At 42.2% G+C, this 20,766-nt stretch overlaps 1 protein-coding gene across 5 annotated transcripts in view; it reads right to left on the bottom strand.

Annotated features, from left to right (window-relative positions):
- The window catches only part of MSANTD2 (Myb/SANT DNA binding domain containing 2), a 436,899-nt gene that overhangs the window by 339,996 nt on the left and 76,137 nt on the right, over positions 1-20,766 (bottom strand). The gene's annotated exons all lie outside the window — the stretch shown is intronic.

Here is a 20,766-nt window from a genome sequence, read left to right as displayed (position 1 = left end):
TCAGCACTTTTGGGTGGGGAAACGAAAAGGAGAGCAAAAAAGGTAAATATGTTGATAGTAGATGAACAGTCAAGATCAGCCAGAGAAGCGATCCATCACCTAAAAGCCAAGAGTACAACATTAAAGCCTTACGCAGTAAAGCAATGCACTTGGTAGGAGGATATTTGGGTCATCACATTAGATGGACTTCTCTATCTAATGGGTGCATATGGGTAATTGTGTGTGACTTATCTAGGTTTGTACAGTGGGGAGCTAATTCATAGCTGACACCAAGGCAAATTTGATTTGCCTGAGAAATATATCAGAAAGCAGATCTACTTTCATTTCACACAATGCAGAGCTATGTTGCATGAAAGGCAGCAGAAATATGCCATATTTACAAAGATATGGCACATTCCTGATGTCTCCTAATGCTGGCACTGTGCGCTGCCTAGCACCATCACAGGCAACATTGCACTATGGTGCATGAGTGCCTGTGTTACAGGCAGGATTGTTTTTGTGCGGGAAGGATACCTACCTGCACAAATGAAGTCCTTAGAGGCATATTCCACTTTCTATGGGTGCTTCTGAATGCCAGTGTAGTTGTCCACGAGCTACAGTTTGCGAACATTACGTGACAGTCAATCGAAGTACAGTGGCTTGCAGTAGTCCAGGCAATCTGATATGAAGGCATTAACAAAATGTGGAAATGAGAGGAATTGGAATCAGTGCTTCAATGTACAAAGTTGACTACAGACTTTACTTGATGGGTTACACAAGAAAGGTAGTTCCAAAAAAGGGATAAGTCTTGCAAACCATAGGATCTCAGTCTTGTCTCCATTTAGCTTCAGATGGTTGAAAAATATCCATATATCAACCTCAGGAACGTAGTTTCAGGGGGGTTATTTGGGGTCTGAGTCCCTCTAAATAAATGGATACATGGCTTGGTAGTTGGGCCTGTGGCCGCTGAGTCAGATCTGCTATGTCTGTTTTGGTTTTCCTAATTCTTCTGATTTGACTAACACATTTTGACCAGTTTACAAAACAAAAGTATCAGAACTGCACTCAGAAGCACTCCTTGAATGGATGCAAATTTACTACTTTTTAGAGATCAGCAACATTGACAGTAGTAGGCTTTGTAAACTGTGCCAGTCTCAGGTTTCCAGGCAAACTACTGGCAATCAAATCCCCAACAGATGTTGGGATAAGTGTCTGCTAATCGTCTAATCACTAACTACCACTCTGGGTAGCATTTAAAAACATGTTTTGCCTACTGTGCCAGTCTAGACAGAGGAATTGATTTGCCAGATGGAATAAAGACATATAGGGTGATGGCAGACTTTACGTCAACCATCCTGCCTAAATTTAGAGATATTCGCCGACCCTGTGGACCTCCCTATAAATGGCAAGAACCACAATCATGGAAGATCCTGTCAGTGTAGGAAAAGTTTGTAAAAACGGCTCTGTCAAACATCAATGCTTGTGGTCAATCAAACAATTCCAATGTTTGTTTTTTCGAAAGCAAACACCCAAAGCGTTACTTGTTTTTTTAAAAATACCAACTAATGACCCTCACACTATGGATGTTCCGTCTCATTGTTGGTGTGTGTGGAGGAAGGGGGTCATTTTTCTTTACTTTTCCCTCACTGCCAGGATATACCTGGTTAAGATGGGCAGTGAATAAAAACCATCAGGCTGTCCACGTGGCTATACTACAATAGCGCCTCCTCCATCTGACCTTCAGAGAAAGTTATACACCGATGTACTAAATTGTACTCTACCAGGGTATTATTTGCTGTCTGTCCGACACAAAATCGGGTGGGCAGACCTTGAGTTTGATAGACCAGGTACTCCATCAGTATTGCAATTGAGTACCTGTCTGACATACTCAAATTCAGCCTTAGAGGCCGACCCAATGCAAATCTGTACTGACATTACTCCTCATGGAAGCAGTCCATCCCGAACCTTGGTCATTCACCCATTTACCTCGTGGCCCTCTGCTTTTGTAGTTGGAAAATTTGAGAATCACACTCCTAATCTCACTGACTAAGCTACACCTTAGATCAACCTTTTAGAAATAGTAAGGCAGTCAGAGGGTGCAACAAGTGATGTCCCATGAGATTTTCAATATGATTTATGTAGTGCCTGCACACATGAAAAGGCTAATTTCAAAAGAATGAGTGAAATGGGTTAAAGGAGTTATAGGAAGTATTGAAAAAAAAGGGGGATCCACAAGTCCTTGCTCTCACAGATGAAGAAACAAGGGAGAGAATACTTGCTAGGTATGATCTGCTTGAAAATCAGAAAACCAAGTAAGAGCAATACCTTGCCCACCCAGCTGTGCAAGTCTGGCAAGCAGGATTAGATAGTTCACAATATCAAAAGCTTCTGCGTGATCTAATTGAATCAGACTGCTACTGTAAAGAAATGGCTCCCTGTTGCAGTTACCCCCCACTTTTTGCCTGATACTGATGCTGACTTGACTGAGAAGTGTGCTGGGACCCTGCTAACCAGGCCCCAGCACCAGTGTTCTTTCACCTAAAATGTACCATTGTCTCCACAATTGGCACACCCCTGGCATCCAGGTAAGTCCCTTGTAACTGGTACCCCGGGTACCAAGGGCCCTGATGCCAGGGAAGGTCTCTAAGGGCTGCAGCATGTCTTATGCCACCCTAGAGACCCCTCACTCAGCACAGACACACTGCTTGCCAGCTTGTGTGTGCTGGTGGGGAGAAAATGACTAAGTCGACATGGCACTCCCCTCAGGGTGCCATGCCAACGTCACACTGCCTGTGGCATAGGTAAGTCACCCCTCTAGCAGGCCTTACAGCCCTAAGGCAGGGTGCACTATACCACAGGTGAGGGCATATGTGCATGAGCACTATACCCCTACAGTGTCTAAGCAAAACCTTAGACATTGTAAGTGCAGGGTAGCCATAAGAGTATATGGTCTGGGAGTCTGCCAAAAACGAACTCCACAGCTCCATAATGGCTACACTGAATACTGGGAAGTTTAGTATCAAACTTCTCAGAATAATAAACCCACATTGATGCCAGTGTTGGATTTATTAAAAAATGCACACAGAGTGCATCTTAGAGATGCCCCCTGTATTTTACCCAATTGTTCAGTGCAGGACTGACTGGTCTCTGCCAGCCTGCTGCTGAGAGACGAGTTTCTGACCCCATGCGGTGAGAGCCTTTGTGCTCTCTGAGGACAGAAACAAAGCCTGCTCTGGGTGGAGGTGCTTCACACCTCCCCCTGCAGGAACTGTAACACCTAGCAGTGAGCTTCAAAGGCTCAAGCTTCATGTTACAATGCCCCAGGGCACTCCAGCTAGTGGAGATGCCCGCCCCCTGGACCCAGCCCCCACTTTTGGTGGCAAGTCCAGGAGAGATAATGAGAAAAACAAGGAGGAGTCACTGGCCAGTCAGGACAGCCCCTAAGGTGTCCTGAGCTGAGGTGACTGACTTTTAGAAATCCTCCATCTTGTAGAAGGAGGATTCCCCCAATAGGAATAGGGATGTGCCCCCCTCCCCTTGGGAGGAGGCACAAAGAGGGTGTACCCACCCTCAGGGCTAGTAGCCATTGGCTACTAACACCCCAGACCTAAACACGCCCTTAAATTTAGTATTTAAGGGCTCCCCTGAACCTAAGAATTTAGATTCCTGCAAATTACGAAGAAGAGGACTGTTGAGCTGAAAAACCCCTGCAGAGAAGACGGAGACACCAACTGCTTTGGCCCCAACCCTACCGGCCTGTCTCCCTCCTTCAGAAGAAAACTGCTCCAGCGACGCTTTCCCCAGGACCAGCGACCTCTGAATCCTCAGAGGACTGCCCTGCTTCCAAAAGACCAAGAAACTCCAGAGAACAGCGGCCCTGTTCAACAAAGACTGCAACTTTGTTTCCAGAGGAGCAGATTTAAAGACCCCTGCAATCCCCGCAAGAAGCGTGAGACTTGCAACACTGCACACGGCGACCCCGACTCGACTGGTGGAGAAACAACGCTACAGGGAGGACCCCCCGGCGACTCCAAGACTGTGAGTAACCAAAGTTGTCCCCCCTGAGCCCCCACAGCGACGCCTGCAGAGGGAATCCCGAGGCTCCCCCTGACCGCGACTGCCTGACTCTGAAATCCCGATGCCTGGAAAAGACCCTGCACCCGCAGCCCCCAGGACCTGAAGGATCGGAACTCCAGTGCAGGAGTGACCCCCAGGAGGCCCTCTCCCTTACCCAGGTGGTGGCCACCCCGAGGAGCACCCCCCTTGCCTGCCTGCATCGCTGAAGAGACCCCTTGGTCTCTCATTGAAACCTATTGAAAACCCGACGCGTGTTTGCACACTGCACCCGGCCCCCCCGCGCTGCTGAGGGTGTACTTTTTGTGCTGACTTGTGTCCCCCCCCCGGTGCCCTACAAAACCCCCCTGGTCTGCCCTCCGAAGACGCGGGTACTTACCTGCTGGCAGACTGGAACCGGGGCACCCCCTTCTCCATTGAAGCCTATGTGTTTTGGGCACCTCTTTGACCTCTGCACCTGACCGGCCATGAGCTGCTGGTGTGGTAACTTTGGGGTTGCTCTGAACCCCCAACGGTGGGCTACCTTGGACCCAAAACTGAACCCTGTAGGTGGGTTACTTACCTGCAAAAACTAACAATACCTTACCTCCCCCAGGAACTGTGAAAATTGCACTGTGTCCACTTTTAAAACAGCTATTTGTGTTTTATATGAAAAGTATATATGCTACTGTAATTATTCAAAGTTCCTAAAGTACTTACCTGCAATACCTTTCAAATGAGATATTACATGTAGAATTTTAACCTGTGGTTCTTAAAATAAACTAAGAAAATATATTTTTCTATAACAAAACCTATTGACTGGAATTGTCTCTGAGTGTGTGTTCCTCATTTATTGCCTGTGTGTATGTACAACAAATGCTTAACACTACTACTTTGATAAGCCTACTGCTCGACCACACTACCACAAAATAGAGCATTAGTATTCTCTCTTTTTGCCACTATCTTACCTCTAAGGGGAACCCTTGGACTCTGTGCATGCTATTCCTTACTTTGAAATAGCACATACAGAGCCAACGTCCTACAGCTACTATCCACACAGTGGTGCAATACATCCAGAGATGTCACAACTTGTAGCTCTGTACTGAAACCAGAGCAGAAATCAAGTTGTTAGGGCTTAAGGAGAAAATTACATTTTACAAATTCAGCAAGCGGAGTATTGCTGCACTCCCTAGCAACTTCGCCAAAAAAGGAATTGGGAAATTATGTGATAACTGGCCAAAACGTAGGCATCCAATGTAGGCTTCTTAAGGAGAATAATCACGTACACATGTTTGGAGGGGTGAGAACACACTGGTTGACAAAAACCAAACCAAGGATGTCAAGTCCAACAATGACAATCCTTAGCTGACTCTTACTATCTCAGAGCACACCACACTTATACAAAGCATGTTTTACTGCCTTATCCAGCTGGATAAAGGAAGATGTCTGCAGCTTAACACAGACAAAACTCAAATTCTTATTTTTTGAATGGCTCAATCCATCTGGTCCCATGTATGGTGGCTGTCTGAAGTTGGGGTGCCTTCAGCCCCAGTGAAGTTAGCCAGAAATTGTGGGTTAAGTTTTGACTATGAACTTTCTATGTTAGATCTCCACTTTATTTTATGAAACACACTTTGGAAAGTGGGCATTGCCACTGAGCAAACAGTAAAAACCGTCCAAATCAATATATATTTTTTAAAGAGTCTTATTCCAATTACATCATTAGATGTATTGTTTCTAGGCAGTTCTAAGCACTGCACAATAATGGTAAAGCAAGCTAGTGGTGTCTTGTAAGAGGTTAATATTTGATGAAGTTTTCCAGTTTAAATGTCAACACAATGTAAGCTGTGTAAAAAGCATCTAGTCAGGTGGTATGATGTTACAACGCATGCCTTCAGCATCCATCCCTTTACCACACATGGAATTTGCAGAGATACAAATTCCTTGGATTTTTGCTCACTAATAACTTTGCGACTGTTTCACAAATCTACACAAAACTTTTCAAGCCTACTGCTTTTTCTACATTGGCGGATGATGCAAAGTTTCATGGAGATTCATAAAAGTTCTGAAACGGAAAAAGGTTTGAGGGAACCCATATAATGTGTTCTGGCACCAATGCATTTTTACATAGACTATGTATAGCAGCCGAATGCCCAGTCCGATTTGCATGACATTTGGTAGGGTTCTAGATTATGGTGTGTAGATGATCCTTTTTGGTATTACAAGTAAGTAGGCTTAGTATTTTTACAGTTATTAGGTATTTAAACATAAGGTCTGATTCATAAAAGTTAAACAAATTAGTGTAAGTTTATGCTTTTCTGCAATTCACAAAGGAATTTTACGAGTAGTATCATTATGACTGCCTATCTTTTTATGTGTGAAGTCTATGTCATTAACGCGGAGACTCCACACTCATAAAGATACTATTCATAAAAATTCCTTTGTGAATTGTACAAAAAAATCATTAACTGTGTGAATCAGGAACCTAGTGAAAAGTGTGGCAGCAGTATTTACACAAAATTTCACAATTTTTTTTTTAATGTGAAACTACTGAAGTACATGGCAATGAAAATTAGTAATGTAATTGGCTAATGACTGACTTTACAAAAGTTAAAAGGCAGCCGTGTTGTTGTAAGGCCACTTTCTCTGTGTAGGTAGTATTAGGTAGGTATTAGGTTTTGTAATTTGTCCATACTTATTACCACTTAAAGTGATAATGGGTAAGGAAACATTCTTAAATTATATATACTTTCTATATATTTTTTAAGAAATTCAGTGTATTGCCGTAATACTTAGGAAATACTGCAGTACTTCATTTTTTTTTTTTTTAAGTAAAGTAAAATATTTAAAAACATTAAAAAAATATATAATACACCATATATTTCACAAATATAATGCACTACAGTGTTTTTTTGATTGTTTACATATTTAAATCTGTACGAAAAACATTATGGAGTACAGCTGAAATACCAAGAAAATGCTACACAACTTGAAAAAATTAAATAAAGGTGCATTTTAAAAAAAAAACATGATACTTCCTAGGTACTAGTGTATTACTCCAGAAACGTTTTAAAAAATAAATACAGAAATAGAAACAAATTTAGCTACCTAATAATATTTTAATGAAGTGGTAATAGGCAGGGACCAACAATAAACCATATTTCTTACCTACATGTAAGGCCCTAGCCCACAACACAGCTTAAGTGTAATAAAAAGAGTGTGCCTGCCTTTCATATTTTAAAGGCAGCCATTAGCCAATTATGTACTGTCTTGTCATCGCCACCTATAGCAGTATAATGCAAGGTTACTACAGTATACCATGGCACAATATATCACAAAGTGATAGATTTATCATTGCTTTGCATTACTCTTGTGTCACTCATGGTGATACTTGTCAGATTTACCAAATAATGCAAGGGCAACATGCACCACTTTGCATTGCTTTGTAAGTCTGGAAAATGGAGGTCAGGCAGCACAAGTTGTTGCCTTGCATTACTCTGCACACTATATTCTACATTCCTGAAAAATGTACACCCATTCAACCATTTACACACTACGTCTCTATATACTAGACTTTACAACACGCCACCCCGTGCCACTCCACTGTGCGACACAATACTCCACTGTATGACACCGCTCCACTTCACTGTACGGCACAATGGCCCATTTTAGGACAAACCAATTCACTCTACAACATGCCACTCAACTTTTCAACAGTCCATTGCACTGTATGACACTCCACTGTATGCTGCAATACTCTATGCCACTCCACTCCAAGCTACTATATTGTATGGCACTTCATCCTTGTAGGAGACTGGCCTGGCGTATAGTGGGTACCTTGTGGTACTTACACCCTGTGCCAGGTCCAGTTAGCCCTTGTTAGTAGAATTGAGGTGTTTCTAGCAGCTTAGGCTGATAGAAGGCAGCTATGGCAAAGCAGCTTAGGCTGAACTAGGAGACATGAAAAGCTCCTACTATACCACTTATATCATAAAGCACAATATCATAAGAAAACACAATACTCAGAGTTACTAAAAATAAAGGTATTTTATTTTAGTGACAATATGCCAAAAGTATCTCAGACAATACCCTCACTTAGGAGGTAAGTAATATACACAAGTTATATGTACACAACCCCAAAACTGGTAACAGTGAGAAAAGTAGTGTAAACAATGTGGAATCACAATAGGATGCAATAGGTAGACATAGGTCTAGGGGCAACACAAACCATATACTCCAAAAGTGGAATGCGAAACACAAATGGACCCCAGACCTATGGGAGGTTGTAGAGGGTCGCTGGGACTGTAAGAAAACAGTAAGGGTGTCCAAGATACCCCACCTCTAGACCCTGTAAAATAGGTGTAAAGTTACCCTACTACCCCAGAAAGACAGAATAGTTGTGACAGGGGATTCTGAAAGAACCACAAGCACCAGCAAAACAATGAAGACGGATTCCTGGACCTGAGGACCTGTAAAGGAAGGGGACTGAGTCCAAGAGTCACAAAAGTGTCCAGGGGGGGCAGGAGCCCAGAAAACCCCAGATGAAGTTGCAAAAGGGCTGCCTCCGGGTGGAAGAAGCCGAAGATTCTTCAACAACGAAAAGGGCTAGGAACTTCTCCTTTGGATAGAAGATGTCCCACGGCGTGCTGGAGGTTGCAAAAAGTGTTTCCAGGCAGAAATACTGCAAACAAGCCTTGCTAGCTGCAAGAGTCGCGGTTGAGGATTTTGGGCGCTGCTGGGGACCAGGAAGGAGCAGGAGGTCACCCCTTGGAGGAGACAGAGGGGGCGCTCAGCAACTCAGAGAGCCCCCGCAGAAGCAGGCAGCACCCGCAGAAGTACCGGAGCAGGCACTTGGAAGATCTGAGGACAGTGGTCAACTCAGTCACAAAGGAGGGTCCCATGACGTCGGAGTCCAACTCAGCGGGTTGAGCACTGCAGGACGGAGTGCTGGGGACCCAGGCTAGACTGTGCACAAAGGAATCCTTGGAAAAGTGCACAGAAGTCGGAGCAGCTGCAAATCACCCAGTACACAGGTTTGCTGTCTGGCGTGGGGCGCCAAGGGCTAACTCCACCAAATTTGGACAGGAGGGCCACTGGACTGTGGGAGACACTTGGACCCAGCTCCTGTGTTCCCGGGACCACGCTCGTCAGGATGAGAGGTGACCCAGAGGACCGGTGATGCACAAGTTTGGTGCCTGCGTTAGCAGGGGGAAGATTCAGTCGACCCACAGGAGATTTCTTCTTGGCTTCCAGTGCAGGATGAAGGCAGACAGCCCTCAGAGCATGCACCACCAGAAAACAGTCGAGAAAGCCGGCAGGATGAGGAGCTACAATATTGCTGGTAGTCGTCTTGCCACTTTGTTTTGCGGTTTTGCAGGCGTCCTGGAGCAGTCAGCGGTCGATCTTTGGCAGAAGTCGAAGAGGGAAGTGCAGAGGAACACTGGTGAGCTCTTGCATTCGTTATTTGAGGAATAACCCAGAGGAGAGACCATAAATAGCCAGAAAAGGAGGTTTGGCTACTAAGAAAGTAGGCTTGGTTACTGAAAGAGGTAAGCACCTATCAGGAGGGGTCTCTGACGTCAGCTGCTGGCACTGGCCACTCAGAGCAGTCCAGAGTGTCCCCAACACCTCTGAATCCAAGATAGCAGAGGTCTGGGACACACTGGAGGAGCTCTGGACACCTCCCCTGGGAGGTACTGGTCAGGGGAGTAGTCACTCCACTTTCCTTTGTCCAGTTTCGCGCCAGAGCAGGGCTGGGGGATCCCTGAACTGGTGTAGACTGGTTAATGCAGAGATGGGTGCCATCTGTGCACATCAAAGCATTTCCAGAGGCTGGGGGAGGCTACTCCTCCCCAGCCCTTCACACCTATTTCCAAAGGGAGAGGGTGTAACACCCTCTCTCAGAGGAAATCCTTTGTTCTGCCTTCCTGGGCCAGGGCTGCCTGGACCCCAGGAGGGCAGAATCCTGTCTGAGGGGTTGGCAGCAGCCACAGCTGCAGTGGAAACCCCAGAAAGGCAGTTTGGCAGTACCCGGGTTCTGTGCTAGAGACTCGGGGGATCATGGAATTGTCCCCCCAATACCAGAATGGTACTGGGGTGACAATTCCATAATCTTAGACATGTTAGATGGCCATGTTCGGAGTTACCATTGTGACGCTACACATAGGTAGTGACCTATGTGTAGTGCACCCATGTAATAATGTCCCCGCACTCACAAAGTTCGGGGAATTTGCCCTGAATGATGTGGGGGCACCTTGGCTAGTGCCAGGGTGCCCACACACTAAGTAACTTCGCACCCAACCTTCACCAAGTGAGGGTTAGACATATAGGTGACTTATAAGTTACTTATGTGCAGTGAAAAATGGCTGTGAAATAACGTGGATGTTATTTCACTCAGGATGCAGTGGCAGTCCGGTGTAAGAATTGTCTGAGCTCCCTATGGGTGGCAAAAGAAATGCTGCAGCCTATAGGGATCTCCTGGAACCCCAATACCCTGGGTACCTAGGTACCATATACAAGGGGTTTATATGGGTGTTCCAGTGTGCCAATGAGAATTGGTAAAATTAGTCACTAGTCTGCAGTGACAATTTTAGAAAGCAGAGAGAGCATAAACACTGAGGTTCTGGTTAGCAGAGCCTCAGTGATACAGTTAGGCACCACACAGGGAACACATACAGGGCAAACATTATGAGCACTGGGGTCCTGTCTGGCAGGATCCCAGTGACACATAGGCAAAAACAAACATACATACAGTGAAAATGGGGGTAACATGCCAGGCAAGATGGTACTTTCCTACAATCCTACTCTACAACACTACTCCGTGCCACTCCAGTCTACGCCAACCCACTGTACGTTATTCCATTGTATGCATCTATCTGTACCACTCCACTGTATGCTATTTCATTGAATGCCAACTAGCCCACTCTACATTATATATCTCTACGCCACTCCAGTCTATGCTACTTCAAATTACTCCACTCTATACTACAATACTCTGACACCACACTCTTTGCCACTCAACTCTACACCAAGACATTGTATGGCACAACACTGTCCTATGATGCACTACACCACAATACTCTTAAATACGACACTCTACAATCCCACCCTGTATGACACTGCACTGTAAGCTACTCCAGTTTATGTCACTACAGTCTACTCTTCGCTACAGCAGTGTACTTCAATCTACTACACTGTACTCCTCCCCAGTCTAATAGACTCTACCACTCTATGCCACTCCATTGTAGAACACTGTATTTAAGTCTATTTCACTGTACAACAATCAAGTACAGTTTATTCCACTGCATGGCACTCTACAACACTCCACCCCGGTTTATTCCACTACATTCCGTGACACTACTCCACTTTGTACCACTCCACTTATCACACTCTAGTGTACTATCTGGTCACTCTACAACACTGTACTCCAGTGTATGCCACTCCACTTTACAACAGTTTGACACTTTACGACATGCCACACCATTCCACTTTACAAAAAGTCACTCCTCTCTATGACACTTTACTGCAACTAAGCTACCCCACTCTACACCACTCCACTCTGCGCACTGCCGTTCCTCTCAACTCCACTATACAACACTTTACCCCACTACATGCCACTCCCCAACACATTTCAATACTATATGCCACTGTACAACACTCTAAAACACACTACGCAACACTGTATGCCACTACAAACCACTTTACTGCTCTCTACTCTGAAAGAATACTAAACTCTACTCCATTGTACTCTACCACCAATGTATGCCACTCCACACCATTCGGTCACTCAACTCTAAAATACTATATGCCATTCTACTCTACAACACTGTACTCCACTCTATAACACGTTCCAACAGTCTATGACATGCCACTCCCCTCTATGGTATTCCACTCCATTCTATGCCTCTACAGTCTATGCTATTCCACTGTACACTACTTCACTCTACAGTACACCACTCTACTGTGTGACACTCTATCCTACTCCCTCTATGCCACTCTACCTCACTTTACTGCACTCTTCTTTACAACACACTACTCCACACTATGCTCTACTACTCCAGTCTACACCACTCTACACTACTCTATGCCATTCAACTCTACAAGACCCTATGCCAATCCACACGACCATGCTGTACCACAGTTGTGTCTACTCCACGCTACTCCAATGCAGACTATTCTAATCCAATCTCTGGCACGCCATTGTACTCCACTCTCACATTTTACAACATTTTATGACGTGCCACAACATGTGTAACTTAAATTGATAATGTGCTCAACACCTTCAATTTACAATAAATTGTGCACCTTCATAGACAGATTTGTCACCTTACTCACCACACTACATTACCTATCAATTGCCACTCTCTCACGCACTCCTGTTCTCAGAAGTTGTCATTTCAGATGTCATACGTGTGGTAGAGAATGCTATGATTTCACATGCTAGAAGTCATGTAATACGTAACGCTATAACCAGTGCCTGGAAAAGGTGCAAGTTATAGGTAATGTAGTGTGGCCAGTGAGGTGACAAGACTGTGTACGGAGGTACATGAATTATAGTAAATTAATAAATTGAAGGTGGTGCATAAATTATAAATCCAAGTTATAACTAACTATAGAATTTCCACTGTTTATATCGCTTAAGTTGTGTTTGCATAGAAACTATAAATACAGTTTTAATAAGTATATCTTCTCCCTAACCATTTGGCTTTATCATTGTGCATATCTATCTATGTCTAGCTATACCGATCTATTTTAGTCCTGACATTCCTTTACCATTAGCCACCCCTAAACCCTAAAATTACCCTTACTACCCTTTACAACGTCCCATTAATTATAGAATGACCCTTACCACAACCCTACACATTAAAATTATCCTTACCTTGTTTTATCACTACCTAACCCAAAACGTTAAAATTACTCTTCCCACTCTTTACCACTATCTACCCCAAAACCTAAAATTACTCTTAGTACCATTTAACAATACCCATACCAAACCCCAAAATGACCTTCACTGCCCTTTACCACTATATATCTATATCTTTAGATAGATAGATAGATAGATAGATAGATAGATAGATAGATAGATAGATAATGCACGGTGAAGGCATGTGTGGTAGATGCACAGTTAAGGCTTTGCAGTAAAGGCACTGCATGGTAAAGGTAACATTCTACAGGCATGTTCCCATCTAGCCATCATCTAAAAGAGCATATTGCTTAATGCAGTTTAATATGTAAACAAAAGTAAAGCAACATAAGGACTCCGATTTCCTGGTAGAAGCATTAAAATGTAATAATAAGCATTGATGCCTCAAAGTTATTTCCCAGAAATCATGAAACCAGTTCAATTATCATCATGTAAATAAAGTTTTTTTTTTTTAAATAACAAGAGAAAAAAAAGTTAATTTGCATGAAAAAAATAGATCTACAAACAGCTTATGCAGCTTTTTATTTTTTAAATGTCTGTCCTTTCTGCTGCCAGTGTGTGTTTCTGGTGAGCGTGTTTAAATGCAAAGTGTGTTTAAGACCACAGTACCACCTCCTGCCTACCTGATGAAACACAGGTCCCCACAAGGCAATTATTTAAAAGTTGTAAAAATGTACAAAGATGCTCCGGAAGCAATTTTTTATATCATTTAGAAGACATTACCTAGTGGGGACCTGAATTCAGGTCCCCACAGTGCAATCAAGTCCCCACAGCGTGAGTGTGTTATCACACCCAAGTCCCCACAAGGATAGTAACACAACCCCCCCCGCCTCACACACACACACACACATACATTTTAAAAACACTAAACACTTCAGCTACTTCTAAATGGGAATCACCATTTTTCTAACTCCAAATGGTAAATGCAACCGGCAACCCATGGTCACTTCCCTCCGCGCTCAGAGAGGATAACATTTCTGACTATGGCATCACTTCTGGGCATTCAGTCCAGGACAGGAATTAGAGTGTTCAAATCATACCTGGAGGTAAAGCTTAGCAACATCAGCCTTTCAGCTGTCCCTCTGTGTCAAACACTGAAACACATTAGCATTGCCCAACTTCAAATTACCCCCTCTAATCACTTCTAACCTGTTATTGGGGCAAGTTAACCAGTTATGCAACACATTTACCGATACTGTGCAACATATGTACACAATCTTGCATGTCTCATATCTTTCTACCTCTAATATCCTTATGTATACATCCATTTTTACCATTCTCAAAAGGGATAAGTCATACAATATATACAAAAACAAAGAAAGTAATCCACAGTGTCCTAACCTTTAAATGACAGCAATCCCCGGATCCTACCATCCCCCATGAATAAGCAGAACCTTAGACAGCCTAAACAGGAATATGTGATACAGACATATACTTTTTTTGAGATTCCACCTTAGAATACTTTGCTTATGATGTCATATATACTTTGACTCAGCGTGCTATAAAAGTCAACATCAAATACAATATCATATTCCATTAAAAAAAAAAAAAAAAAAGAGAAAGCATAAAAAAAAAAAAAGGTTACAGTTTAAAACGAAGAAAACCTCTGTGCTCAATATCTACTACGGATCCACAAAACAATTAAAATATATTTCAATATTCAATAGAAAACCTCCTAACTACTGCAGTAGCAGAGATTTTGCTGATAAAATTCATAATTATGTATGTACTGATCTTGATGAACAAATCTGTTGTTTTCTAATAAATGCTAACAAAACAAGTGACTTTTATAAATGGCCACCATAATCCATTATGTTTTCTACTTAGGCCAACTTTAGCTTGTAATGGAATTGTTTTTTCATTAGTCAATGCTTACTTAAAAAGAGTGTGTTTAATAGTTTATAGAAGTGTATACAGTATAGCTACCCTTAGTGGAATTTTATGTTAATCCTTACAAGGTCAGATCTATTAGGTCATTGCTAGAGTTTGACTGTCTTATTGTTTAGGAAGATGTTACTAACGTGTGTTTTTCCCTCGAGGATGGAAGTAGATGCTACATTGTTAGAAGTCTCTTCCTGAGCATGAAGTTTTGTCGTGATAGAACAATGGATCCACCGATGAGACAGAAGAGAAGAAGAAATTGTTATACATGGTGTTTAGTTAATAATTTCGTCAATGAGATGTTAGCAAATCAAAACTTAGTGTACTTTGAATGTGTAACTTTTCAATATCTAACAGCAGTTTTATTGGTTGAATGTATAACACCTCATGTCCTGACCAATCATGGGCTTTGGGAGAATTTATTTAATGCTCTGTCACGTATTCTCTGGGTCAGATTTTCAGAGTTTCCTTGGCATTCTTAATGCGACCTTTCCTAAGACAATCCTTGATTCATGCTATTAAGCTAGTTGCACTTTCTATGCAAATGGTTTAGTGTATCTTATAGTCTGAAACCTAAACCATTTCCCCTACTTTACATCCTGTTACCCGCGGGCTGATGGTGTCCCTTGCTGAAGTGATTCCTGTTGTTATTCATTGACCCTATGGGTAATGTATAATGCAAATTGTTATGTGTCTTTTGTTTTACAGGTACCAGCTGCAACTCGTTAACTAATTGCTGCATAATAAGATTATTTTTTATATAACCAGAGTTAGTATGTTTTCTACATTTGTGTTTCTAAACCTTTTACATGAAGCCCAACATGTTAATGCTAATTAGTGGTTAGAGAGGGAGTCTGTCTTCACATGCTCATGAGTCGTATTGACGTTCTTTGATCTTTAGCTTCAATGTTTATCATCTCACTGGCGCAGATGTTGGTGCTATTAATTTGTGTCATAACTCAAGTTAATTTGTTTACTTGCTTTGATTAAACTCAGATATATAAGGCGTTCTAATCAGCCATTGATCATTCTTTATTGTATCATTTGTGTTTGAGAATTATTTTCGTGACTTTAGCATTGTTAATATAGGGAAATGCATTTACAAATCCTCTTAATAAACTGGTGTGGACATTGCAGTGTAATCAGATTGTAAATGTTTTGTTTATAGTGATGATTATGACGTATGCTATTGACATCCTCTCAAATCAATGTTGCGTCAGTTCATCGGCCTAGGGCACAAAATCCACTATTTTGTCTGAGATAATAGCTAGGATTTCTCTGCACTGCAGTGGTTTTTGGTAGCAGAGTTAGTTATGTCATTAGTGAATGATGTCATAGTGTAGTCATAATTTGTGAAAGAATTTTCTTGAAATTTAGGTTTTTTAAAATGTTTTACGGATCTGAGAAAATTGGTTGCTAGATGACTTAGATTACTTTCCCAGTCCTTGGAGATGCTCTAAGTTGAAGGGTATGTTCTTAGCGGTGTTTTGATTGAATCGAGTGTGATTAGACTATTTTCCACTTGCACAGCTTGAGCTAATTTGCAGATGACTGAGGTGTTCATGAGTTTAGGAGTGGGCGTACTCCAAAAGGTATGAGAGTAGGGAAGCTGTGTTCTTCATTTGTGTGTGCAGGAAAGATTGTCCAAGTGGTTGTTGATAAAACGGACCTAATGAGAGAGGTCTAAGACTCCGGAGTATATGGACAAGTGTAGTAAGACACTTGGTAAATGTTGTAATTTGTCTATTTAATAGACTGATCCTGCGTGGTTGTAAGTCGAGTTTGTGAGATAATTTGTGCGGTTGAAATTCTAACTGAGATTTGGTGAGTTCTATGTGCACCAGGACAATAATCCAATTGACCAATTGAGAAGTGAAATTTGCAGGTCGAATTTTGCTTATGAATGTAGGGAACTGTGAAAAAGAGTAACTGTAGATGCGAAAGCTGAAGGTGAAATTTGGAAGGTTCCTAAAGCGACTGTACTACTCTACCTGTAGTAAATAGACAAATTAGTTTTCTTTATTTTTGGTTTAAGGTTTGCTCGCAAACTAATATTGCATTAGTTTGGTGTGTTAGTTGTGTGGAAGACAAGCCTAAAGACTTTCTCAGCGTCTCAGTAGTCGCACTGAGAGGGAGTGTTTGTATTAGAGTGACGTAAGTTTGTGCCACGCTGAGAAAGGTTGGATAGTGAAAGAGGTCGCGCACTGATTTGTCCATCAGTCCGACACTTATGTAGTGCAAATGAAAGGCAAGAGCATTAAAGAGGATTGTGGGATTGTAGTCACTCTTTCAGATTGGTTATTTTTTAACAGATTTCGTTGCTTTGTTTTTTTCTTAATAGTTTTTTTAAGTCACTTCTCGGTTAAATTGTTTTTTAACAGATTTTGTTGAAAAATGAAGTTTTCATAGCTTTAAAAAGCACCTTTAGAGGTGATGAATATATTCCAGCAAGAGAGGGAGGAATTTGTCCGCCAGAAAATACTCCGGCATATATCGTGATTGAGGTGAAGGGTACGGGAGCGTGCCTTTGGTTGAAACATTGGACTAAGATCACAAAGAAGGTTGTTTGCTTTTTCCAGAAAATTGTACTTTTAATTTGAAAATTTTGAAGAATCTGAGGCAGAAAATGTACAGTTTAAAACCTCCTCTGAGTCCAGCTCAGTTTGAAGCTTTAGCAATTTGGGAGCTAGTAGCTAGACAGCAGCAAGCTTTAAAATCTGAGAAAAGATTGAGGAGAGCAGAAAAGTCACTAGCAGAAGCTAGATGGGACGATGAGCAGAAGGAGTGGAGACTAGCTATCCTACAGGGAATTAGGTTATTTTTTGCAAGAACAAAAGATGATGAGAACGAGTCAAAAGCTGAGAAGAAAAAGAAAAAGAGTTCAGTAAATAAGAAACGAAAATTAAAACAACCGAAAAGAGTTCTGTTTAATGATGATGAATCAGGCGATGATGAATTCATTTCTGAGTTTATGCGAAATCTCCCACCACCATATGCAGCTCAAGAAGGTCATGGAACCAGTGAGAGTAGAACTAGTGAGAGTGGAACCAGTGGAAGTGGGATTGGTAATATGAGTCCTACTGCACCATCAACAGCGGGGGTATTACAGAATATCCTGAACAGTGATAGAGGTCAGATGCAAAGTAGTTTTAATGATTCATTAAACAATGGACAGCAGTCAGAGATAAACATTCCTGAGACCCATCCAAAGGTTCCAATTGTAAGGATGACTACTAATTTATTGTTGTCTCCAGGTCAACAAGGGCTGAGGTTATTTCAGAAAGAGCCTGTTCAAATACAGATTCCTCAAATGCAGAGCATGAGAACAATGCAGACACAGAATGCTGGACCTCTTGTTAGTCCAGATGCGATTTCAGTACCTATTTCAATTGGTCTGCTTATGCCACTATATGTCCAGAGTAATAATAGTGGATTGAGTTCTCTGGTCCAGTTTCAGAATGGGGTTTTAGGGAAATCAACTCAAAGACAAGAACAAATCCTGAATGAGACTAGGTCTTTAATAGAGTTGTCTGCTGTTGGGAATTGTGGGATCAGATTCTGCAGTAATCAGGAGAGAAGATTACTGTCTCCACAGCAATGTGTGAGTACAGTACAACAGCAAAGTTCAAGGTGTGAGTACAGTACAACAGCAAAGTTCAAGGGCACATCCAAATGTGATTTCTTTGTAGGGTCTATCAACACAAGAAATAACAAAATGGTTAGAAAATCTTAGTTCAAAAACCCTAGAGTGGCAGAATAGGGTGGAAGACTCAAACAGAGTGAGATTATCAATGGAAGGAAATAAGCTTCTTGGAGGGACAATGGGTTTGAACCGACTCGAGTCCTATACTGAAGTGCAATTGAGATATTTGTGTAAGATCATTACAATAGGAGCAGGAAAGATAAACCAGCAGTTACAAGAAATAGCAGTTGATTATTAAATCGAACTCACAAAAATGAAAAACCTGAAGAGAAGTTATAGACTGGATCTTGAAGAAGAAGATTTTGCACACATGAGGTCTGCAGGGATGAAGACACATCTTAGGGAACTGCTTCAAAGAGTACAAGTTTGGAGAACTTTAGATTAATGGGAAGGCAGATGAGCCAAGAAAAGAGAGAGACCCAAGAAAGAATTAGGAACTCCTTTAGCAGATGTGACGCAGGCAGGTGAGTCAGTGAAGATGTTACAGATGAGAGAAACACCAGGAGGGAATTTTGTACATGTACCCTGGAGTAGGAGTGAGATCTTAAGTTTTACAGCTGATTACACAAGGTTAAGGGAAAGGCCAGTAGAATGGTATCCGCTGACAGATAGGTTTGTGAAGCTTGCAAAATGTCTGTGGGAGGACCTGAATACTCTCTTTGATATTGTTGTTCCAGCAGATTTGTGGATTGAGTGTAAATTGGCCGAAAAGTGAGCCGCAGAGAGATTTGAAAACAGGTGCACCATCTCCAGAAGTAATGAAATATTTCTATAAAGTTGTTGGGTGTCTGAAAATAAATGTTTTGCCGAAAAATAGTGACTGGCAATGCATAGACGGAACAACACAGGAAGCAAAATAATCTATTCATGCATATTATGAAAGGTTGTTGAAGGCATTCAAACATTTCAGTGGTACAGAAACAATTGGGAAACAGGATATGTATCATTTTGTGTTCAGGTTTGTTGAAGGATTGAGACCATAGATTAGCCAGATGATTAAGATTCATTTCATCTGTTGGGAAGCTAACCCGATTGATGAGGTGTTGTATACGCAAAATACTGTTTTGACGAGATTGAAATGAAGCAAAAATGGTGAAGGAGAAAGCAATGGTGATGCAGATCGCGGATGCACAGATGTTGGAGGCTGCCTGGTTTGTAGTGGGTACCCTAGGTACTTACACCTTATACCAGGTCCAGTTATCCCTTATTAGTGAAATGTAGACAGCGTTCTAGCAGCTTAAGTTGACTAGAGGTAATACCACTTATAGTCACACAGTACTTATACACAAGTAAAGACAATACTCAAAAAATAAAAAGTACATTCTTTTAGTGACACAAGGCCAAAAATATTTTAGAGACAATACTCCTTCTGGAGTAAGTATTATACACAAAATATACACGAGACACCAAAATCAGTTAAGTAAATATTCACAGAATAGTGCAAACAGTAGAAAATACCATAGAATGCAACAGGAAGAAATAGGACCAGGGGCAACACAACCCATATACTAAGAAAGTGGAATGCGACTCACAAATCCCCCCCACCCCCAAGCAAGTGTAGTGTGTAGAGGATCGCTAGGAGTGTAAGAAAACACCAAAAGTAGGTAAAATAACCCACCCCAGAAAAGTAGGAGTAAAGTACTGCAAGTTTCTTAAGGACACACTACACGTCGTGATTAGGGTTATTGCAAGAAGGTGGATTCTTGGACCTGAAGACCTGTGAAGAGAGGAGACCAAGTCCAGAAGTCGCAGAAGATTCCCGGAAGGACAGGAGCCCCTGCCAACCTAGAAGATGGTGCAAAAGAGGATAATCTGGTTCGAAGAAGTCTGCAGAAGAGCACCAAAGAAGATGGCTGTGGGTTCCTGCGTGATGCAAAGGATGTCCCACGTTGAGATGTTGGATGCAGGCGAGTTGCAGTGCTGGATTTGTCCAACAAGCCTTGGTTCAAGCAAGGTAGCGGTTTGCGTCAAAATGGTGCTGCCTGGACCCAGGAGGGACCTGGGGGCCTCACCTCAGACTGAGGTGGCAGAGGGGGCTCCCAACACTGGAGGGAACCCACAGATGACCAGGCAGCACCCACGGGAGTCCCAGGACATGGAGACAAAGAAGGTGCAACTGCATATTTTTGGTATTGTGTACATATATCTTGTGTATATTTGGCATCCTCATACTGAGGGTGCTCACTGAGATACTTTTGGCATATTGTCATAAAAATAAAGTACCGTT

The sequence above is a fragment of the Pleurodeles waltl genome, chromosome 3_1 (assembly GCF_031143425.1).
Source record: "Pleurodeles waltl isolate 20211129_DDA chromosome 3_1, aPleWal1.hap1.20221129, whole genome shotgun sequence".
Taxonomy (NCBI): Eukaryota; Metazoa; Chordata; class Amphibia; order Caudata; family Salamandridae; genus Pleurodeles; species Pleurodeles waltl.
Note: the sequence above shows the minus strand (reverse complement) of the source record. Positions and strands in the feature narration are given on the sequence as shown.